This window comes from Hyla sarda, chromosome 2 (assembly GCF_029499605.1).
Source record: "Hyla sarda isolate aHylSar1 chromosome 2, aHylSar1.hap1, whole genome shotgun sequence".
In the NCBI taxonomy this organism is placed as follows: domain Eukaryota; kingdom Metazoa; phylum Chordata; class Amphibia; order Anura; family Hylidae; genus Hyla; species Hyla sarda.
In genome coordinates this window covers 111,057,812-111,081,601 of record NC_079190.1, presented here as the reverse complement: position 1 = coordinate 111,081,601, position 23,790 = coordinate 111,057,812, and the positions used below count along the sequence as shown (strand labels likewise).

Sequence of the window (23,790 nt, the reverse complement as noted above, 5' to 3'; positions counted from 1 at the left end):
TATTGAACCCCATTTTATATGGTGCCTGGAATAAGAAATAGCTTTAAAATGGCTGGACACATTTTAAGAAAATGTATGGTATGGCACTTCAGAAGACCAGGGGTCCAAATGTGAGGACCCCAAACATCAATTATCTTTGTGTGTAAATTTCTAAAACTCATCCCATAAAGATGTTAGCTTCTCTTGTATGTTGTTTCTGCCCTCCAAGTAATTTGACAGAGTTATTACAGCATATATCAAGTTTATGCCTTATTTCAGCAGGTTCCTATTAAATCCATGGGATGTCTTTAGAAAATAACAAACTGAACTGAAATGTATCTGCTCTTGTTGCCTCAAGAATAACAAGTAACATAACAGCCAGAATTCATGTATCTGTGCATATGTTCCATGGGCCACAAGGGGGCATACTGACACAGACATATAAGAAACACTGTGCACAAAACCATGGTATGAGTAAAGGTCTTTTGATCATATCCAGAAGAACAGTGTCTGATGCTGCTGCAGTGAATGAATGAGATTGGCATAGATTTGTCTTTGGAAATGACGGATGAGTCTCAGCTAGCACAGTTTTTTTTTATTACTATAAGTAGAACAATAAACATCAAATCCAATAAGAAATGTTACACAGACTACAGTGTATTACATACGCAATGGCAGAAATGAACAGAAACATATGGTGCGAGAGTATCTCATTTATACTTTCTAGAAAAACTAATATGTTACAACAACAAAGCGAACTGGTAGGAAAAGACAAAGGGAAAACGGAAATTCTGCAGTGAGAAGAAAAAAGGCCCAGTGTAAAGTGAAAGGTGAGTAGGTAAGAAGATATTACATGTGGTTTTAGACACATTATTTAGTTAATTTTAATGTATCACCTCAGTTTCAGTAAAGCATTAATATTCGCTGACAATACTAAGGCAATCTTTACTAGGGTCCCTCTCCTGTGTTGTTTCCTCCAGCACATTATATTACTGCTGCAGGAAAAATACACTGTGTGAACCCAGCCTTAAAGGAAATCTGTCATCAGTATCACCCGCACTAACCTGTCATACAGGCTTGTAGTGCAGGTGATATTGATCAAAGTGATACTTACAATGTCCTGAATGGCCTAGCCATTGCGCCATTATCGCTGTTTTTCTTTTTATGTAAATTAGATCATTGGGGAATGTATGGAGCTAGGACCGGAGCTCCGGGCACCCCACGTGATCTTCTGCCGGGCGGGCGCTCCGCCTGACTCCTCAATATGCACATACACAATGTGTTTCAAGCCATTAATGGGCCCTTCCTCACCACCTTGTCCTGAGGAAGGGCCCATTACGGGCTTGAAACGCATTGTGTATGTGCTAAAATAAATGCCAGTTTGTTCATCTACAAGAACTTGGTCTCCCTTCGTCCTTTTTGGTCCAGCGCTGCAGAGAAATATCCAGTTTTTTACCTTCATGCAAACCCTACTACCGATGACTGATCCCAGTGACCGGGAGGATAGCGAGCTGCAGGACCATTGATTACCACTCTACATGTGATAAGAGGTGTTGTGCTCTCAGCGCAACACAATATGGTGAGTGGGATTCTTATTTTTTATCTGGAATAATACTGTCAAACTGTACTTCACTAGGGGCGCGTGTCTCTTTTGTTTTTTTTCTTTCTATATATCAAAATGGGAGGAGGGGTGCAAACTACAAGCCCCACCTAAGTTGGCTGATATAGTTGCCGGCCTCACAGGTGCCCCTTAATGCTGCCTGGAAGATATTCAAGGCACATTACATATGGAGTTTACACACCTCCAAGTATAAAGTTTAAAAAACAAGTTGTGCATTCATGCAGTTGTGCATTTATACTGGGGGAGCAGATCCTGCCCTTGTGGTCTGTTGCTAGGGGATTGAGCACCTCCAGCCATTTGAGACCACGTCTTTGTTGTTGTTTAAACTTTATACTTAGAGGTGTGTAAACTCCATATGTAATGCGCCTTGAATATCTTCCAGGCAGCATTAAGGTTCACCTGTGAGGCCGGCAACTATATCAGCCAACTTAGGTGGGGCTTGTAGTCTGCCTCCCTCCTCCCATTGTATGTGTGCTCAGCCACACTGGAGGGTACCAGGGAGGAGGCTGTGAGTCGGCCTAATGCTGCCGTAATTGCCCACTGGCCCCTGGTTTTGCTTATCACGCACAGGTAGGTTTAGTGTTAGGTCCCGTGCCACTTGAGAAAGCTTGGCGTTGGTGTGCGGGCTCTGGTATGTCCTTCATATAAGGATATACTGGCTAATGTCTCAATTTTAACATCAGTGTTGAGGGATAGCCAATGTCATTGTATACATCTACCACAGTAGTGCACCCATATTCCTGTATTATTCTAATTGTTACACATCCACTAGGGGCGATCCCCAGCATAAAAATGCATACAATGGAGGATGCCTGCAGCGGACTACAAGCACCACAATAGAATCCTACACCAGATAGAATCCTACACCACAATAGAATCCTCCCCCAGTATAAATGCACAACTGTATTTGGGGTTCAGCACCTCAAGCCATTTGAGACCACGTCTTTATTGTCAGGTGATACTGATGACAGATTTACTTTAAAGAGTACCTGTCATCAAACCATATTTTCTAAACTATTCCGGATTATATTCCCTAACTACTCCTAGCTTTAAAAAGTTGTGTATCATACCTTTCCCCTTGTTCACATTGTGTGAGCTCCTGGCAGGAGAAAGTAGGAGTTCCCCAGCAGGTGTGACATCACTGAAGCCTGTGAGAGCTGTGCCTCTCCATGCCCTGCACGCACTTCCTGAGTTTGGTCTCCTGCCAGGCCGGGAGGAGACCAAATTAACTGTTTGACTTGCGCAGGAAACAGAACAGAGCCCCCTAGTGGCCATTTTTTCAATCACATTAAAAACATAAAGGTTAAGAATTTTAGCAGCAAGTAAATAGCAAAGTGTCTTATAATTACATAAGGAACAATATATTGAAATTTTAGTTTGGGTGACAGGTACTCTTTAAAGGGTTGTCTCACTATTACAGTTTAACCCATTAAGGATGCCACCTGTTTTTACCTTAAAGGGGTGTGGAAAACAATATTTTTTTTTAACTCAACTGGTGCCAGAAAGTTAAACATATTTGTAAATTACTTCTATTAAAAAATCTTAATCCTTCCAGTACTTATCAGCTGCTGTATGTTTTACAGGAAATCCTTTTCTTTTTGAAGTTCTTTCCAGTCTGACCACATTGCTCTCTGCTGACACCTCTGTCCATGTCAGGAACTGTCCAGAGCAGAATAGGTTTGCTATGGGGATTTGCTCCTGCTCTGGACAGTTCCTGACATGGACAGAGGTGTCAGGAGAGAGCACTGTGGTCAGACTGAAAATAAATTCAAAAAGAAAAGAACTTCCTGTGAAACATACAGCAGCTCATAATTGCTGGAAGGATTAAGATTTTTAAATAATAGTAATTTACAAATCTGTTTAACTTTCTGGCACCAGTGGGTTGTTTTCCACTGGAGTACCCCTTTAATGACCAAGACCAATTTTTCAAATCTGGCATGTGTCTCTTTAAGTGGTAATAACTTTGACATGCTTATACTTAGCGACATGATTCTGAGACAGCTTTTTCGTGACATATTGTACTTTATATTGGTGTTTTACAAATAATACCATATGTGTGGGTATGTGCAACACTAGCTTACTATATAACCAATACCCTATTAAGATATAACTTTTACTGTATCTTTGTTAAAATGTATTACTAATACTTCCAGCAAGCTGCTATATATATATAGATAAAAATGATGCTCACATCTGGTTATTGTCTAGACATATCATAGGTATGCACACGTGACAATACAGTTAAATGCAGACAAGTCAATAATTAGTATAGATAGATGTAACTCACGTACTGCAAATTGTATTTCCTTTTCAGTCCTTTGGTAGAGGAGACTGTAGTGAGGTAAGATGCAGTTAGGGTGGTATACAGATATATATAATATATAATAAACAGCCTAACTACCACTCCTATCAAATACAATGCCTTACCCTACCTATCAGGGGGGGAGGCGCCCCCACTTCAACCGTTGACTCTCCACTCCCTCAGGCTGACTAAACAATGTGTACATACATGTCAATACATAACCATTAAAATATATAATGATGCATCACTATACAGCACATCTATGTGTATAGATAAGTGAGAAAAATAATAATAATAATCCAAATTACATCCTTCACCAAATAACAAAAATAGAAGAAGAGGGTAAAGAAGGATAAAATGTAAACTTATGGAACACCTCTACGCGTTTCCCCCCGGTAGCAGAATGGTGGCCGGGGTTCCTCAGGAGGTTTTTACCAAAGAACTTACTGTGCAGTTACAAATGGAAACAATGTTCCACAACAATCATTGATACACGGATAATACCTGCACAGGGAGGCATGCGTGTAGCCACACTGCATGCCTCCCTGTGCAGGTATTATCCGTGGATCAATGATTGTTGTGTAACAGCCTAACTACCCTACGTAAGGCATTGTATTTGATAGGAGTGGTAGTTAGGCTGTTTATTATATATTATATATATCTGTATACCACCCTAACTGCATCTTACCCCACTACAGTCTCCTCTTCCAAAGGAATGAAAAGGAAATACAATTTGCAGTACGTGAGTTACATCTATCTATACTAATTATTGACTTGTCTGCATTTAACTGTATTGTCACGTGTGCATACCTATGATATGTCTAGACAATAACCAGATGTGAGCATCATTTTTATCTATATATACAGCAGCTTGCTGGAAGTATTAGTAATACATTTTAACAAAGATACAATAAAAGTTATATCTTAATAGGGTATTACTTTATATTGGTGGTAAATCTTTGTTGATTTATGCAGCCTTTTTTTTGTGAAAAACTCCCAAATATTTTGAAAAATTGGAAAATTTCTGTAGTTTTTTTAAAAATTATTTTCTTATGGCATTCACTGTATGGTATTATAATTCCGTGGTTGGTACGATCATGGCGATACCCAATTGATATAGCTTTCTTATGTTCTTTTTTCCTTTTCTCAACAAAATCCCTTTCCCCCCCCCTTTTTTTTGTTGTCATGTTCTGACAGCCATAACTTTTTTACTCTTTGTCCAACCGCATTGTGTGGAGGCTTGTTTTTTTTTTTTTTGCAGGACAAGCTGTACTTTTTAATTGTACAATTTTTGCGATTCGTGCTACCTTTTGATCTTTTTTATTCCACCTTTTTTGAACAAATTTTTTTTTTTTTTCGGTGTTCACAGTGCAGGATAAATACCATTATCGTTTTATTGCACAAATCATTACGGACATGGCAATGCCTATTTTGTATAGGTTTGGGCGTGTTTTTTTTTTGGTGGTGGGGGGGGGGGCAATAATACAGGGTTTTATTGGCAAAGGGCAATGTTTTTATATGTTACTAACATGTCAGCAACTGGGATGTATGCATACGTCCTAGGGCGGGAAGGAGACAAACCCAAATCCACAACATAGGGAGTATGATTGGACTACCCACAATTTAGTTAATGGGGTCCATAGTTTCCTATCACAATGAAGCTTGGACATTCTTGCACACTTCCACACAATTCAATGTCCATGGGAGATGCTCGGCTTTATTTGCAGGATAAAAGATAAGTTGTAATGATGGGGCAACCAATTCAATGTTGACTCACATTAAAATAGATTTGAAAAATCCAGAAAAATAATTTACAGTTAATGGCTCTACACTAAGTAGTGAGCCTGAGACGAGCTGCGGCAAGAGAGAGAGAGAGAAAGCTGTCAGCATTACAAGGAAAAATAATAGCAGATAGTCTCTACACACTAACTCAGGGACAACTGAGATGGAGCCAGCAGAGTGAAAAATTTGTTAACATTTTCATTACAAAGTTATAAAATGGATTGAAATAGTGCTACTCCATTTGTACACAGAACAGCTTATCCTGAAAAGTTACCTGAAAGTGCAGGTACATTTTAACATCTGGCCATAGCATATTTGGCAAAAAATGAAATTAAAATAAAAGCCACACACTAAAATTCATAGGGGGGAGATTTATCAAAACCAGTGCAGAGGAAAAGTTGACCAGTTGCCCATAGCAACCAATCAGATCGCTTCTTTCATTTTTCACAGGCCGCATTAAAAATTAAAGAAACAATCTGATTGGTTGCTATGGACAACTGGTCAACTTTTTTCCTCTGCACAGGTATTGATAAATCTCCCCCATAGTATTTTTCTGCAAAATGCTAAAAGCCTATGGTCAGTTTAACTCAAGCTTATTATGAATGTATTGTATTACCACTGTGTGTTCCAGCCCGACAGCAGGTTTGATCACTGCATCATAGGGATCTAAATGGGGTTTACCAATTTCCATGAAAGAATGCTAGCTGGTATTTCATCAAAGGAATTAGTTAATAAGCCATGTCATAAATAGTTCTATAGCACAGAAGTCATTTTCCATAACCCAGTGCAACTTACTTTCCATGCCCCCTTTCCCCAACACTGACACCTGTTCCTGCACGTCTAGACTGTGTTGTCAGTGTTTTCTGATGCATTATGCTCCACTCAGTTTGTCCCACATTTAATGCCAATCTCTTTGCTGCTAGTTAGAGGTAGTGCTAAGTCCAAACCTTCCATGAGCAAAGGACGCTGACATTGTTTTAAATAATTTTTGCACAGTAATTTGCCTTGTGATGGGCTGGGACAGTACCAGACAGCACCAGTTAGCTACAGTATCAAAAATAAGGATGTGATACACACTCAGCCAACAGCCTCATAATGCTGTCGGGGTAGGGCCTAAAGTATGTGGATGTGTGGTGACTTCTTCTCTTTGTAGGGCATCATGGTTAAACTGAAGTAGATTTAACAATTCTGTTTAAAAAATGAATCATGCGGCTCCTCGTATGGTAAATTAATAAAATAATCACTCGGACAAAATTCCCACTTTTCCCATGCCACAAGTCTACTGTCTCCCATGCTCACAAGTCTACTGGCTCAAAAGTCAACTGCCACCTCCAACTCAGTATTTCTTAGTTCTGCTTTACCCTTATCCTAGAATCAATCGAAGAAGTTGTATATACCCACATCATGTTCAACTTATATTAATGCTTGTATGTGCCCTCATCAACATACTGCCCAAAAATCTATGAGCTTTGCTCTAAAACAACAATGACCGAGAGAACAACAATAGAAATTGCGTTATTATAAGATTTAAAGCTGGCTGTGGAGGAGTCCAATGGCTGGGACCTCCACTGATCATAAGAATGGAGGTACCTTGCCCTCGAGTGATTGTCACGGCAGCATACATGCTTAGCCACCACTCTATTCATTCTCCATAAACTTACAAACATTGGCAAGTGCTGTATCCTGCTATTTTTGGAAGTTCCATAAAAGGTGGAATGCAGTGGTGGTCGAGTATGCGTGCTGCCGCTACATTGATTCAGGGGACCTCTGTTCTTGTCATATGTGGTGGTCACAGTGGAGGAACCCCCAATGATCAGCTAGTTATCTCCTATCCTTATCCTCTATCCACAGGCTAGGGGATAAAGTCTGATCGCCAGGGGTCCAAGCAGTCGGACCCTCTTTGATCAGACACGTATCCACCTATGTATATAGGATAAGTTAGGTTCCCCAGTTTGGTTTTGTGCTGACAATCCCGACTTCCGTTCTAAGGGGGTGGCTATTGCCTTACACAAATCCCGGGTTCACCAGGTTGTCTCGGTGACGGCTGATCCAGCTGCCCGATACATAATACTATCTCTCACGTTGGGTGGCCGGACGTTCACCATCATTAACTCATACGCCCCTAATCAAGGCCAGGTCGATTTCTTAGTCTCCTTAGTTGACATTGCCCTCCCCCTGCTGCATGGCACCATGTTCTTTTATGGAGACTTTAACCTTACCCTTGACCCTACCATGGATAACTCCTCCGGCTGCTCCTGCATTTCCTGTTCTGCTATTAAGAGAGTCAAATGCTCACTTGCCCTGCTCCAGCTCTGCGATGCCTGGTGTCTCTTACATCCCTTCGACAGGGACTATAGCTTTTACTTTTCTCCCCATGCCTCCTATAGCCGCATTGACTTAATTCTGTTACAGCACAGTTCCCTCCCCTGGCCGACTTCGGCTTCGGTTGGTCACATTTTGTGGTCAGATCACGCACCTGTGTATTGCTCTCTTACTGTTCCCTTTTTGTCCAGTTCTGTGTGGTCTTGGAGGCTGAATGAATCCCTGCTCCTGGACACTGTGTGTGTTGCACATCTCAAGCAGACTGTGACCAACTTTGTTGCCACTCAATATTCTTCTTTTATAAAGTTTCACAGAGAAATACAATTCTCAAAAAAATATATTCATCTATGTTCACAAAAAATATAACAGCAGTGTCCGGTGGAGATCTTTTAGCAGCTCACCAGGTTCTTTGTATTCATATAACCTGTGTCCATTGGAACGGCCATCTCCTGTACCCAAGGGTGTGGAAGTCCATACAATGTTTCAAAGGCAACGCCTTCTTTGTCAAGCAGAGTAGAGCGCTCAGGTGAACCACGCTTACCCTTTGCACACCAGTACCCCTGTTTGTTGTTTGCAAGACTGCAACTTTGTTGCCGACCACGCAACTGATCCCACCCCACCCTCAATTCGCTGGGAAGCCCTTAAATGCGTTCTCCGAGGTGTGCTTATGCGCCATAGTGCCCGCCTTAAACGCCAGAAGGCCTTTGATTTCAGAAATGTCCTTTCCAATGTAGCCTCCCTCTAACTGGCCCACAAGCGATCCCTCTCCACTCCTGTCCTCCGGGACCTTGAACTAGCTAGATTGGAAGTGAGACACCTTCTTGAGGCCTCTTGGGACTGCCTTATACAAGTCGGTTGTAGCAAATTTTATGAATACGGCAACAAGCGAGGTCGCATGGTGGCCAGGGCGTTACGCTCTAAATTGGCGCAGACTCACATATCCTGCATTAAATCTCCCTCCGGGTCCCTGGTCTATACCACCGCTGACATTCTTTCTGTATTACATACTTTTTTCTCCGAACTTTAAAACCTGCCCAACCCCCCCCCCCCCCCACCGTCCCACCGTTCCATTCCTTCCTCTTTCCTCTCTTTTTCTCCTGCTCAAATAGATCATATGGAGGCCCCTTTCTCAGCTGAGGAATTATCTCAAGTAATAGAGGACCTCCCAGGGGGCAAAAGCCCGGGCCTTGATGGCTACACGGCCCGGTTCTATAAAACTCTGGAATCTTCACTTTCTCCCCTCATGCTCATCGCTTTCAACTCTATTTCCCTGACAGCTCCCTTCCCACTGGACTCCACCTTAGCAAAAGTAGTAGTTCTCCCCAAGCCCGGGAAAGATCCTCAAGTCAGTGGTAGCTACCGCCCTATCTCCCTGCTGAATGTAAATATTAAAATATATTCCAAACTCTTGGCCAATCGCCTGAACACCGTCCCCTCTTCCCTCATTCACTTGGACCAGGTAGACTTTGTGCCGGGGAGGGAAGCCAGGGATAACACGTTGAAATCCGTAGATCTCATTCACTATGCCCCGTCATGATGGATCCCCCTGATGGTCCTCTCGTTGGATGCCGAAAAGGCCTTTGATCGTGTGTCCTGATCCTCCCTGTTGCAAACCCTCCAAAGTATTGGGCTGGGCCCCACCTTCATCGCCAAAGTTATGTCACTGTATAATTCCCCGTCCGCTCGGCTAAAAATCAACGGCTCCCTCTCCTTTCCCTTTCAAATACGGAATGGCACCCGGCAGGGCTGTCCCCTCTCTCCCCTCCTGTACGTTCTGGTAATGGAACACCTGCTTTCCTCCATCCGTGAAGATCCTAATATTCAAGGCCTCTTGGTGAGTGATCATGAATACAAGTGCTCGGCATTTGCTGATGACCTGCTGGTTTACCTCACTCATCCGGTGCTGTCTCTTCCAGCTCTGATGGCCGCTGGTCCAACTTGAAATTTTATTTTTCCAAATCTGAGGCGCTTGGTGTTTCATTGCCTGATCGCGAACTGACGACCTTACACTCCTCCTTCCCTTTCACTTGGCCCTCCTGGGGTATCTCCTACTTGGGGACTGTCATTCCTGCTGATTTGTCCACTTTGTTTTCTCTTAATTTTTCTACCATGCTGACACGTATTTGCTCCGATCTAGCTGCCTGGGATCGCAGGGAGTTTTCCTGGTTCGGTCGGATTGCCATACTGAAGATAACGATCATGCCGCGTTTGTTGTATTTGCTCCAAACGCTTCCGATACGCATTCCCTCTGTGTTCTGGTTGCACCTCCAGAGATGCTTCAGTTCTTTTGTGTGGTCGTCCTCCTGTTCCAGGATTAACAGACTCCTTCTGACTCGCCAGAGACTTTCGGGTGGGACTCCCTGATGGCAGACACTACTACCTTGCAGGCGCCCACGCTAGGATGTTGGATTGGTTCCATAACCGCGACTGCAAGTTGTGGGTTAAACTAGCCCAAGCTTTGTGCCCCCGATCCCTCTCCACACTCCCCTGGGCCTGGTCTCCCCCACTCTCAGACTCCATTCCGCTCTCCTTCTCCACCAAGCATACCCTGGCCACCATATATTCAGCAGGCGGGGGGAGCTCCCTGGTGGACCGGTGTTTGGGCCCTCTACTCCCCATTTCTGACCATCCTGATTTCCCCCCCTGGCTGGTCCTCAGAGGGCTGCTTCCTGGGCACTTTCTCTTTCCAAACCCATGCGCCTATGTCATGTCCTGGCCACAGGGGTCCTCATGCCTCTGGAATCCCTTTAGGAGTCCTGGCCGGTCTCCTGACATGCTGTATTTGAATATCTGCAACTGAAGCACTTCTACTCTACTCTACTTAGTACCCTCCTTGCTGCTCGTTCACGGACCCCCTTTGAGCGCCTTTGCATGGCCTCATCCTGCCCTCGGCATTCCGTTTCCCAACTGCATGCTCTTTTGCTCTCCTCCAGGTCACGGACACCCACGTCCTACTGTGGGTCGTGGGAGGCCAAACTAGGCCGCCAATTTTCTCCAGAGCAATTGTCTTGCTGTTTTAACCTGACTCATAAGTCGGTGATGGCCACCAAGGCCCAGGAGACCAGTTTCAAAATTCTCTCCCATTGGTACCGTGTGCCACCGTTGGTATCCATCGGTCCCTGCTTCCTGCTGGAGATGCAGAACTGCCGAGGGCACGATGACTCATATCTGGTTTAGTTGTCCAGCTTTGTCCTCTTTCTGGCGCTCCGTTCTGTCCATCATGCAAACGGTGTCTGGCGTCTCCATTCCCCATGAACCAGGTGCAGTCCTATTGTTTATGTTCCCCATGTCTGCTCCTAAATTTAAACGTTCACTTCTACGGCATCTCTTACAGGCAGCAAAAATGGTAATCCCGCGGCATTGGCACTCATGGGAAGCGCCTACTGTAAATGAGTGGGTTGCTGAAATAGCCTCTACTCAACGCATAGAAGAACTACTGGCTGCGTCCCCCTCTGAAGTGTCTCGTTATGCCTCCACTTGGCTGCCCTGGTCTAGTTTCTGTTCTTCGGATACCTTTCGTTCTGAGTCCTTCTCCCATAGTGCGGCCACCGGGTAGCCTCTTAACTCTCTTCCACCTTCTTCCCCTTCTCTTCTTACTGTCTCTACTGCACACACACACATTTTTTTTTTACCCTCGCATTCTTTATTATGCTATCTTTTTTCTATTTTTGGAATAGCTTTTAGTAAAGCTCTCAGCTGTTCCGTGATGCCTCTTGATTTACCTTCACTCTCCAGCCATTACTTTTCTTATTTGCCCCATTGGGTTGCTCTCTCATTGTCCATGCTTTTCCCCTCCTGCTCCCTTTACCCTGTTTTCCCTCTTGCCCCTTCTGCGTACTCTTCTCCTGTTTTCAAATCTCCCCCCCCCTTTCTTAAAAATTGATTGCAACCATATTTTGCATCTAATACTTTTTGAGCATTGTCTGATACCTGGACCTAAGTGGTCACCTATGTATCCTCATTGCCTTTTATTATATGCTCTATGTATTTTCATGTGTTATTTACTTAATAAAAACCCTTTTTGAATTGGAAAAAAATTAAATACATTCCCAGTTAGGACTTTGTTCCTCATCCTTGGGCTTTTATAACCATGTAAACTGAATTCTTTGAGGCATGGACTTCACTTATGATTAACAATAATCTAACTTTTTTTTTACGGCCCCTTATAATTGGCAGAAGTACAGAGTGTTTTCTCTTTAGTAGTCCAATGGAGAAACAAGTAAGGTAAAAAAAAATTTTCATGTATAACTGGCTCTTGACCATACAGTCATGGCCGAAAATGTTGGCACCCCAGAAATTTTTCAAGAAAAGGAAGTATTTCTAACAAAAAAGGATTGCAGTAACACATGTTTTGCTATACACATGTTTATTCCATTTGTGTGTATTGGAACTAAACCAAAAAAGGGAGGAAAAAAAGCAAATTGGACATAGTCACACCAAACTCCAAAAATGGCCTGCACAAAATAATTGGCACCCTTAACTTAATATTTGGTTGCAAACCCTTTTGAAAAAATTACTGAAATCAGTCGCTTCCTATAACCATCAATAAGCTTCCTTCACCTCTCAGCCGGAATATTGGACCACTCTTCCTTTGCAAACTGCTCCAGGTCTTTCTTATTGGAAGGGTGCCTTTTCCCAACAGCAATTTTAAGATCTCTCCACAGGTGTTCAATGGGATTTAGATCTGGACTCATTGCTGGCCAGCGCTTTGTTGCTATTTCTGGGTGCTTTTTGACATATGTTTGGGGTCATTGTCCTGCTGGAAGACCGAAGTTCTCAGACGCAAACCCAGCTTTCTGACACTGGGCTGTACAGTGCAACCCAAAATCCATTGGTAATCCTCAGATTTCATGATGCCTTGCACACATTCAAGGCACCCAGTGCCAGAGGCAGCTAAACAACCCCAAAACATCATTGAACCTCCACAATGTTTTACTGTAGGTACTGTGTTAATTTCTTTGTAGGCCTCATTCCGTTTTTGGTAAACAGTAGAATGATGTGCTTTACCAAAAAGCTCTATCTTTGTCTAATCTGTCCACAAGACGTTTTCCCAGAAGGATTTTGGCTTACTCAAGTTAATTTTGGCAAATGTAGTCTTGCTTTTTTATGTCTCTGTAAGCAGTGGGATCCTCCTGGGTCTCCTGCCATAGCGTTTCATTTCATTTAAATGTTGACGGATAGTTCATGTTGACACTGATGCCCCTGGGCCTGCAGGACAGCTTGAATATCTTTGGAACTTGTTTGGGGCTGCTTATCCACCATCCGGACTATCCTGCATTGACACCTTTCATAAATTTTTCTCTTCCATTCACGCCCATAGAGATTAGCTACAGTGCCATGGGTTACAAACTTCTTGATAATGTTGCGCACTGTGGACAAAGGCAAAACTGGATTTGTAAACTTGATATTGTTGATGTTTTCCCACAATTTTGGTTCTCAAGTCCTCAGACAGTTCACTTCTCCTCTTTCTGTTGTCCATGCAGTGTGGCACGCAGACACACAATGCAAAGACTAAGTGAACTTCCCTCCTTTTTATCTGCTTTCAGGTGTGATTTTGATATTGCCCACACCTGTTATTTGCCCCATGTGAGTTTTAACCCCTTAAGGACTCAGCCCATTTGGACCGTTTTTTCCTCCTTCCCTTCAAAAAATCATAACTCTTTTATATTTTCATCCACAGACTAGTATGCGGGCTTGTTTTTTGCACGACCAGTTGTCCGTTGTAATGCCATCACTCACTTTACCATAAAATGTATGGCACAACCAAAAAAATACTATTTGTGTGGGGAAATTAAAAAGAAAACCGCAATTTTGCTAATTTTGGAAGGTTTTGTTTTCACGCCGTAAAATTTATGGTAAAAATGGCATGTGTTTTTTTTATTCTCTGGGTCAATTCGATTAAAATGATACCCATGGTTATACACTTTTCTATTACTGTTGCGCTTAAAAAAATCGCAAACTTTTTAACCAAATTAGTACGTTTAAAATCCCCCTATTTTGAAGACCTATAACTTTTTCATTTCTCTGTATAAGCGGTGGTATGAGGGCTAATTTTTTGCGCCGTGATCTATACTTTTTATTAATACCATATTTGCTTATACAAAACTTTTATTAAATTTTTTTATCAATTTTTTTGGGAATAAAATGTTATAAAAAAACAGCTATTTTGGACTTTTTTTTTTAATGTTCACGCCGTTCACCGTATGGGATCATTTACATTATATTTTAATAGTACGGATATTTACACACACGGCGATACCAAATATGTATATAAAATAATTTTTTTACACTTTTTGGGGGTAAAATAGGGAAAATGGGACAATTTACGTTTTTATTGGGGGAGGGGGTTTTTCAAATTTTTTTTCACTTTTATTTTTACACTCTTATAGTCCCCATAGGGGACTATTTATAGCAACCATTCGATTGCTAATCCTGTTCAGTGCTATGTAAAGGACACAGCACTGATCAGGGTTATCGGTCATCTTCTGCTCTGGTCTGTGGGAAGGCAGATCAGAGCAGAAGACTCCCGGAAGACAGCGGAGGCAGGTGAGGGGACCTCCGTCTGCCGTGCAGGATGATCGGATCGCCGAGGCAGCGCTGCGGGCGATCCGATCATCCTGTTAAGTGATCGCGATGATGCAGATGCCGTGATCTGTATTGATCACGGCATCTGAGGGGTTAATGGCGGACATCTGCGGGATTGCGGGTGTCCGCCATTACTGGCGGGTCCCTGGCTGCGATCCACAGCCGGGACCTGCCGCGCATGATGCCGGCATCGCTCCGATGCCCGCGGTTATGCTCAGGACGTAAATGTACGTCCTGGTGCGTTAGGTACCACATCACCAGGACGTACATTTACGTTCTGCGTCGTTAAGGGGTTAAGGAGCATCACATGCTTGAAACAATCTTATTTTTCCACAATTCTGAAAGGGTGCCAATAATTTTGTCCAGCCCATTTTTGGAGTTTGGTGACATTATGTCCAATTAGCTTTTTTTCCTCCCTTTTTTGGTTTAGTTCCAATACACACAAAGGGAATAAACATGTGTATAACAAAACATGTATCACTGCAATCCTTTTCTGTGAGAAATACTTCATTTTCTTGAAAAATTTCAGGCGTGCCAACATTTACGAAGCATTACGAAAACGTGAGTGTCCTACAAACACTGTTGATATACAGTATGACCTCTAACCTGTGGTTGGCAAAAAAAAATTTAATCTGTGTTTCATCTGATTCAGACTTCAGATGCCATCAGACTGCCCCTACACAATAAAATTTGTTGGCAGATCTCATCCCTGACTTTCAGTCTAATATGTATACGTATCAGAAAACATCTGTTCACAAGATAAAAGATTATCAGTCCCTTTAGATTTACTTTGACTGATCCTCTCATGTTCTTACTAGTGATAAGCAGTTTCTGAGATTTTTCATTTGGGCAGAATAGATGTCATGGCAAATCTCTTGTTAAATATCTTGTTAAATGTTATAATCCCCCCAGTTCACTGCCCCCATCATGATAAACCACCCCCTGCCTTTATTTTTATTATATTTTAGTTTTCTACCTTGATATTGCTCTGTATTTTCTGCTCTGTCTCATTCACAGACTGGGAAGGGGCGTTACCCAGCAGGCATGACATCATCGGAAGCCATACAGGGGAGAACTTCCTCCCTCACTCTGCTACATACAGCCCATAGCAGTTCAGTGTGTGAGATGAGCTATGATTGGCTAAGGCTGCAAACCCCCACCCCTCTGCACTCCAGACTGCTTTTCCTGATTTTAGATTTCTGCCAGGCCAGCAGGAGTCCAAAGTCTGTGCAAGAGATGGGGGGGGGAAATGTGCTCTGGACAAGTAGGGAGACACTTAGTGGCAGCTTTTTTAAGCACAAATTATTTTTTTTTAGACCCAAGTTGTAGTCCTTCTTACCTCTCTTTTCTGAAGCCATATCCCTAGGATGCCTGCCTTCTGCCTCTTGGGTCATAGACTTAGTAGGATGACCTACCGAGTTTTCCGTCTTGTGCACTTGATTCTTTTAGCCGCTTAGTGAAAGCAGACTGGTCTGAGCTGCACTAGTGTAGTTAATAGAGTAAATCTTATCATGTTGTATGAGAAAATAGCAGCAGAGAAGATACGATGGACCGATTCGATGTAGTGTGGGAACCGTAGCTCTCTTCACAACATAGCCCGGATATGCTTTGTTTTTCTTTGTATTAAAAGGGAGAGCCTCCTTTTAGCTCCTGGAGGTCAGCTAGCCTGGTAATCATTTTATCATTACTTTTGTCTTGATTATATGTCCTTTGTTAATTGGATCTTCATATGTCATTGAACCTTATATTGTACACCTCTTTTTTGACTTTTGTTTTGGTCAAGTTGGCCATACCATTGCATTTTCTACGTATACTCTTGTGTGAACTTTATGCTACAATAAAAGCTTCTTGGTTTGACCGTTAAAACATAATTTTTTTAAAGGGTAGCTCCCACCAAGTACTGTATAATCTAATAAGTCCCTACCTAGTAGTAATCTAGCCCTAACCCCCTACCTGGCTTCAAATTTTTTTAATCGCTTTAATAGAGCAGATTTAGTGCTTCTAAATCTGCTCTATAATGCAGGGCAGGAAGCAGCGCTTCCCAACAGGCGCGACACCCTTACTTCCTCCCTCAGATCGTCTATGCATGAGTGTTCTTTTTCTAATAGGATGCCTCCAGCTGTTTCCCAACTACAGCTCCCAGCATGCCATGATTGCTATAAGCTGTCAGGCCATGCTGAGAATTGTAGTTGTGAAACAGCTGGAGGCACCCTATTAGATAAATAACACTCATGCCAGATGTATATAACATATATATTTATCAGACTTACCCATCCGGAGGATCAGCGCAGCAATGAGTGCGCGCGCTGCCTCCGGACAGGGTAACGGGGGTGGGCAGGGCCGTGCGCGAGGCCAGTGGAGCTGGCCAATGTGCGCAGCCCCAGCTATCAGCGTGCTCGCTCTCACCTGTTTGATTGACAGGTGGGAGCGAGCGCCGCAGTGACTGAATTTCGACTTATTGCCAGGCTTAAATGAGTCCAAATACTGTAGTAACGCCACTGCCGAATGCATTCGGCCACTAGGAGGGCGACCCCTAGTGGCCGAATTTAAAAGTGATTTTAAACTGGTTTAAAATCACTTTTTTTAATTAAAGTATATTAGAGATATGTTGTAGTACTTAAGTACTACAACATATCAATTTTTGGATATCATGACAGTGCCCATTTAAGCAAAGTACATATAGATAGATTTTTTATGTACCATGAGGAGGGCAATAGCAAAAGTTTTAATGAGAGTGCCCATTTAATAATTCTAATTCCTTTTTATCCTTATAATATGTTCCAAAATGTGAAAAATCTCAATTCACTGCATGTGGTCCTTCAAGTTCACATTGGCCACATATACATTATCTATAGAAAAACATACAGTAGTACCATTTCTGTGAAAAATCTCTCTGTTTTTGGTGACACTGAAGGTGTTTTTTTTTCTGAAAAAAAATGCCATGGGTGACACATGAGATAGAGATATATATATATATATATATATATATATATATATATATATATATATATATATTTTTGTCACACTGCAAAATTGTTCGGGAATAGTTTGAGGAATGTGACTAAGAGTTCAGGCAAAATGCTACCAATTGACTGGATCTGGTTGATATTGAATTACCTGCTTCATCTTATCTACTAACCTCCTTATTTTGGTGTCATAAATTAAGAGCACTAATAAAAAACTGCATTTTGCTACTGCACCATAATTTGGAGTGTCATGGTTTATTCTAGTGGTCATATAGATAGTTCAATTCCCAGTGTGCAATATCATATGTAGTTTAGGTGACAAAGAGTTCAGGGTGTTGACCGGGCCTCCATATTTTTTCCAGATCTCAATCCAGTTGAATGGGATGTGCTGTAAAAACAAGGCCCCATCTGACAACTTAGCACTACATTTACATCTACAAATTACATTCAGGCGCTTAAGGGTACAGTCCCACGTAATGTAAACACAGTGTATTTTTCTGCATATATATACTACTACCTATTGAGATCAATGAGTGAGTAGCAAAACAGCTATAGAAAATATGCACCATATGTTGCATATATGCTACGTGGGACCATACCCTTAAAGTTTGGGAACCCTTCAGAATTTCTGCATAAGTTTGACTTAAAACTACACCACATTTTCACACAAGAAAACCAACTTATCAAGTCATTAATTTTTGATTTGGTTATTTATTTATTGAGGATAATACCGTATTTTCCAGCGTATAAGACGACTGGGCGTATAAAACTATCCCCAACTTTTACAGTTAAAATATAGAGTTTGGGATATACTCGCCATATAAGACTACCCCTCTACCGCGATACAGTACCTTACCATTGTTCCCCCACACTAGGTTGTCAGCATAGGTCAACCACACTAGGTAGGCAGCATAGTTCCCCCCACATTAGGTTGTCAGTATAGTTACCCCACATTAGGTTGTCAGTATAGTTACCCCACATTAGGTAGGCAGCATAGTTCCCCCACACTAGGTAGGCAGCATAGTTCCCCCACACTAGGTAGGCAGCATAGTTCCCCCCACATTAGATTGTCAGCATAGTTCCCTCACATTTGGTTGTCAGCATAGTTCTCCCACATTAGGTTTTCAGCATAGTTCCTCTACATTAGGTTGGCAGTATAGTTCAGCCACATTAGGTTGTAGTTCCCCCACATTAGGTTGGCAGTATAGTTCAGCCACATTAGGTTGAAGTTCCCCCACATTAGGTTGGCAGTATAGTTCCCCCACATTAGGCTGGCAGTATAGTTCCCCCACATTAGATTGTAGTTTCCCCACATTAGGTTGGCAGTATGGTTCCCCCACATTAGGTTGGCAGTATAGTTTCCCCCACATTAGGTTATAGTTCCCCCACATTAGGTTGGCAGTATTGTTCCCCCCACATTAGGTTGGCAGCATAGTTCCCCAACATTAAGTTGGTGTTGTAGTTCCCCCACATTAGGTTGACAGTATAGTTCCCCCACATTAGGCTGGCTGTATAGTTCCCCCCACATTAGGTTGTAGTTTCCCCACATTAGGTTGGCAGTATGGTTCCCCCACATTAGTTGTAGTTCCCCCACATTAGGTTGGCAGTATAGTTTCCCCCACATTAGGTTGTAGTTCCCCTACATTAGGTAGGCAGTATAGTTTCCCCCACATTAGGTTGTAGTTACCCCACATTAGGTTGGCAGCATAGTTCCCCCACATTAGATTGGCAGTATACTTTCCCCCACATTAGGTTGTAGTTCCCCCACATTAGGTTGGCAGCATAGTTCCCCCACATTAGGTTGGCAGCATAGTTCCCCCACATTAGGTTGTCAGCATAGTTTCCCCACATTAGGTTGGCAGTATAGTTTCCCCCACATTTGGTTGTAGTTCCCCCACATTAGGTTGGCAGTATAGTTCCCCCACAGTAGGTTGGCAGTATAGTTTCCCCCACATTAAGTTGTAGTTCCCCCACATTAGGTTGGCAGTATAGTTCCCCCACAGTAGGTTTGCAGTATAGTTTCCCCCACATTAGGTTGTAGTTCCCCCACATTAGGTTGTAGTTCCCCCACATTAGGTTGGCAGTATAGTTCCCCCACATTAGATTGGCAGTATACTTTCCCCCACATTTGGTTGTAGTTCCCCCACATTAGGTTGGCAGCATAGTTCCCCCACATTAGGTTGTCAGCATAGTTCCCCCACATTAGGTTGTCAGCATAGTTTCCCCACATTAGGTTGGCAGTATAGTTCCCCCACATGCGGTTGTAGTTCCCCCACATTAGGTTGGCAGTATAGTTCCCCCACATTAGGTTGGCAGTATAGTTTCCCCCACATTAGGTTGTAGTTCCCCCACATTAGGTTGGCAGTATAGTTTCCCCCACATTAGGTTGTAGTTCCCCCACATTAGGTTGGCAGTATAGTTCCCCCACAGTAGGTTGGCAGTATAGTTTCCCCCACATTAGGTTGTAGTTCCCCCACATTAGGTTGGCAGTATAGTTCCCCCACAGTAGGTTGGCAGTATAGTTTCCCCCACATTAGGTTGTAGTTCCCCCACATTAGGTTGGCAGTATAGTTTTCCCCACATTAGGTTGTAGTTCCCCCACATTAGGTTGGCAGTATAGTTCCCCCACATTAGGTTGTAGTTCCCCCACATTAGGTTGGCAGTATAGTTCCCCCACAGACCTACAGCCTTCAGCCATATACAGTGTATGACTGGAGGCTGTATGTCTGTGTACTGCCCCACTTCAGTGCTCTGTCCACCTCTCCTCCAGTCAGGGGTCACAATCTACTGCTATAGCCTATACTCCATAGCAGTAGGTCAAGGGACAAGAGGAGCGGTGGTCGGAGCACCGAAGCTGACGTGCAGCTGGTAACTTACCATGCTGGCCAGCGCGCGTCCTCCTCCTTGATGCTCCACTCCTCCATTCCTTTGAGTGCACGCATGGGACGTCAGTGATGTCTCTGCATGTGCTTGCTTCCGGCGGCCCCTACGTTTTTAAAGTTAACGCGGGGCCACAGAAAGGTAACGGGGACATCCTTGTGTCCCAAAAAGATCTTTCGGGACACAGAGATGTCCCGAATGTGATGGGGGAAGTTAATCTCGGCTGGGACGCCCGGGGTATGGATAATCCATACCCCGGGCGTCCCGACCGACTGCAGCACCTGGCGTATAAGATGACCCCCGACTTTTGAGAACATTTTACGGGGTTAAAAAGCCATCCTATATGCCGTAAAATACAGTAATCCAATATCATATATATGTAAGTGGAAAAGATATGTGAATCTTTAGGATTAGTAGACGGCTTGAAGGTGAAATAAAAATATGATGTTTCTTGAATCAATGGGATGACAATCAGTTGTAAGTAGGCAACCTGTTTTATTTAAAGAACAGGGATCTATCGATCTAACCTTCACAACACATGTTTGTGGACGTGTATCATTGCACAAACAAAGGAGATTTCTAAGCAGCTCAAAAGAAGAGTTGTTGATGCTCATCAGGCTTGATAATCATCTCTAAAGAGTTTGGACTCCGCCTAGCCACAGTCAGATAGATTATGTACAAATGGAGGAAATGCAATACCATTATTGCCGCTTCCCCCCAAGAATCTGCCAACAAAGATGACACCAAGAGCAAATCGTATAATAGTCTATGAGGTTACAGAGGAACCCAAAGCTAAGATTATGTTAATCTTTATGAGTCAACTATCAGGAGGACACTAAACAATGGTGCACATGGCAGGATCGCAAAGACAAATCTGCTGCTCTGCAGTTTGCTAAAGATCACTTGGACGAGTCAGAAAGCTATTGAAATAATGTTTTGTGGAAGGATGAGACCAAAATAGAGTTTTTTTGGTTTAAATTAGAATCATTATGACTGTAGAAGGGAAAACACTACATTTCAGCATAAAAATCTCAAACTATCTATGAAACATGGTGGTGGTAGGATCATGCTTTGGGCCTGTTTTGCTGATTAAGGGCTGGGGCAGTTTGACATAATTGATGGAACAGTGAATTCTGAATTATTCCAGCAAAATCTAAGGATGTCTGTCCATGAGCTGAATCTGAAGAGAACATAGGTCATGCAGAAAAACAACAACTCTAAGCACACATGGCGTTTTACTGGTTAAATAAGAATGGTTAAATAAGAATAAAGTTTTGGATTGGCAAAGTCAATGTCCTGACCGTAATTCAACAAAAATATTGTGGAACTACCTAAGGTAAGCAGTTAATAGGCGTAAACCTACCATCGTGATAGAGCTGAATATGTACAGAGAAATGAGCTAAAATACCCTCAAGCCGATGTGTAGGACTAATCAACAATTAATGGAAAGGTTTAGGTGCAGTTATTGCTGCACTAAGGGGTCATAACAGACATTGAAAGCACAAGTTCACATACTTTTGATGCTCACAGATATGTGATATTGGTCATAAATAAATGACCAGGTTTAATCATATCTTTGATTTGGTTCTCGTTACTTTTAAAGTTGGATGACAATGATGTTGTTTTAGGTAAATTTTATGCAGATATATAAAAAGCTCACAAACTTTTAGGCACCACTGTATTGTACAATGTATGTATTGTACACTGTATTTATTTATTAAAATATTTAAAAATGTCTTCTGGTGTATATGCATCTGTGTATTGTGTTCTAACAAAAATGTAAATAGAAATGAGCGAACTTACAGTAAATTCGATTCGTCACGAACTTCTCGGCTCGGCAGTTGATGACTTTTCCTGCATAAATTAGTTCAGCTTTCAGGTGCTCCGGTGGGCTGAAAAAGGTGGATTCAGTCCTAGGAGACTCTTTCCTAGGAATGTATCCACCTTTTCCAGACCACCGGAGCACCTGAAGGCTGAACTAATTTACGCAGGATAAGTTATCAACTGTCGAGCCGAGAAGTTCGTGACGAATCGAATTTACTGTAAGTTCGCTCATCTCTAAATGTAAAACACATTTAGATTTTTATTTTAATCCCAATGCATCAACTTTGGCATATGGTACTCAACCCCACTGCCATCTTGAATGTTACTTTATCTTCAATAAATATTGTTTCCGACTTTTCTCTTACATTAAAGGAGTTCTCCATTGTGCCAGGGCTGCAAAAAATAAAATAACAAACTTTAACTCACCTTCTGCCGCTCCTCCAGTATGCCTATATCACTCTTCTGTCTTCTGGACCCAGTCTTCTTACGCATCCTGGAGCCCAACAAGTCACACATCGATCAGCTTATTGCAGGCCACAGAGATCTTCCGCCTTGGCTGGTGATATGCTGAGTGCAGTGTCATGTAACAGGCGCGGGCCCAGGTCCGTTACATGACAATGTGCTGTTTCATTATACAGTAATGCATTTCAGAGCAGATTTGACCAAAAGAATGAACATGTTCATTCTTTTAGCAGAGTCTGGGGTCAGGAATTTCCACGGCGGGAATGTCTGCCGCAGAAGTTGAAAACAATGGGTGAGATTTATCAAAACCTGTGCAGAAGAAAAGCTGACCAGTTGCCCATAGCAACCTATCAACCAAAAATGAAAGAAGCGATCTGATTGGTTGCTATGGGCAACTGGTCAACTTTTCCTCTGCACATGTTTTGATAAATCTCCCCAAATGGGAGGCTGCTGCACCATATTTTCCGAGCTGAATTTTGAGTGGAATACCACCTGGAAAATCCGTAGTGTGAATGAGCCCTAATACACAACAAAAGCCGCCCACCAATAAGAGCAACTCATGCAAAAATTTGCTTCCCATCGGACAGTATTTTCTGCTTCATGTTTATTGCGTGCATATTTTATGCGTGCATATTTTATGCATATTTTCTGCTGCAGATTTGCTGTAGTCGATTTTGCTACTTATGTAAGTCAATTGGCAGCAAAATCTGCTTCAGAAAATCTGCAGCAAAAATAGGGAAGTGTGAACTGACTTTTGCGTGGGAAATGTGCCTTGAATTGTGCCTAATCTCAATTTTGAAGCTAAGGATTATATTAAACTGATTACCTGCGATAATCCAGATGTCAGCATTACAGTCCCTCCTGTGTTGTGACCTGGTGTATGTGGTCAAGAAGCGTCATCACCAAATTCTATCTACTCTCTTATCCAGACAGGCCTTGCCCAAATTTGATACTAAGGGTCAATTTGTTGCCATCTTTATTTAACACAGATTAGGCTCAGATCTTCTGAAGATGACTCAGATGACTTTACATATGGTTGTTGGATACAATACATTATCAAGTGAGCA

At 42.5% G+C, this 23,790-nt stretch overlaps 1 long non-coding RNA gene across 1 annotated transcript in view; it reads left to right on the top strand.

Moving 5' to 3' along the window:
• The first annotated feature begins 670 nt into the window (after positions 1–670).
• The window catches only part of LOC130355283 (uncharacterized), a 37,356-nt gene continuing 14,236 nt past the window's right edge, over positions 671–23,790 (top strand). Inside the window, exons 1-2 of the long non-coding RNA XR_008888459.1 lie at positions 671–809; positions 1,408–1,558. This is a non-coding gene — a long non-coding RNA (uncharacterized LOC130355283). The remainder of the gene's footprint in view (positions 810–1,407; positions 1,559–23,790) is intronic.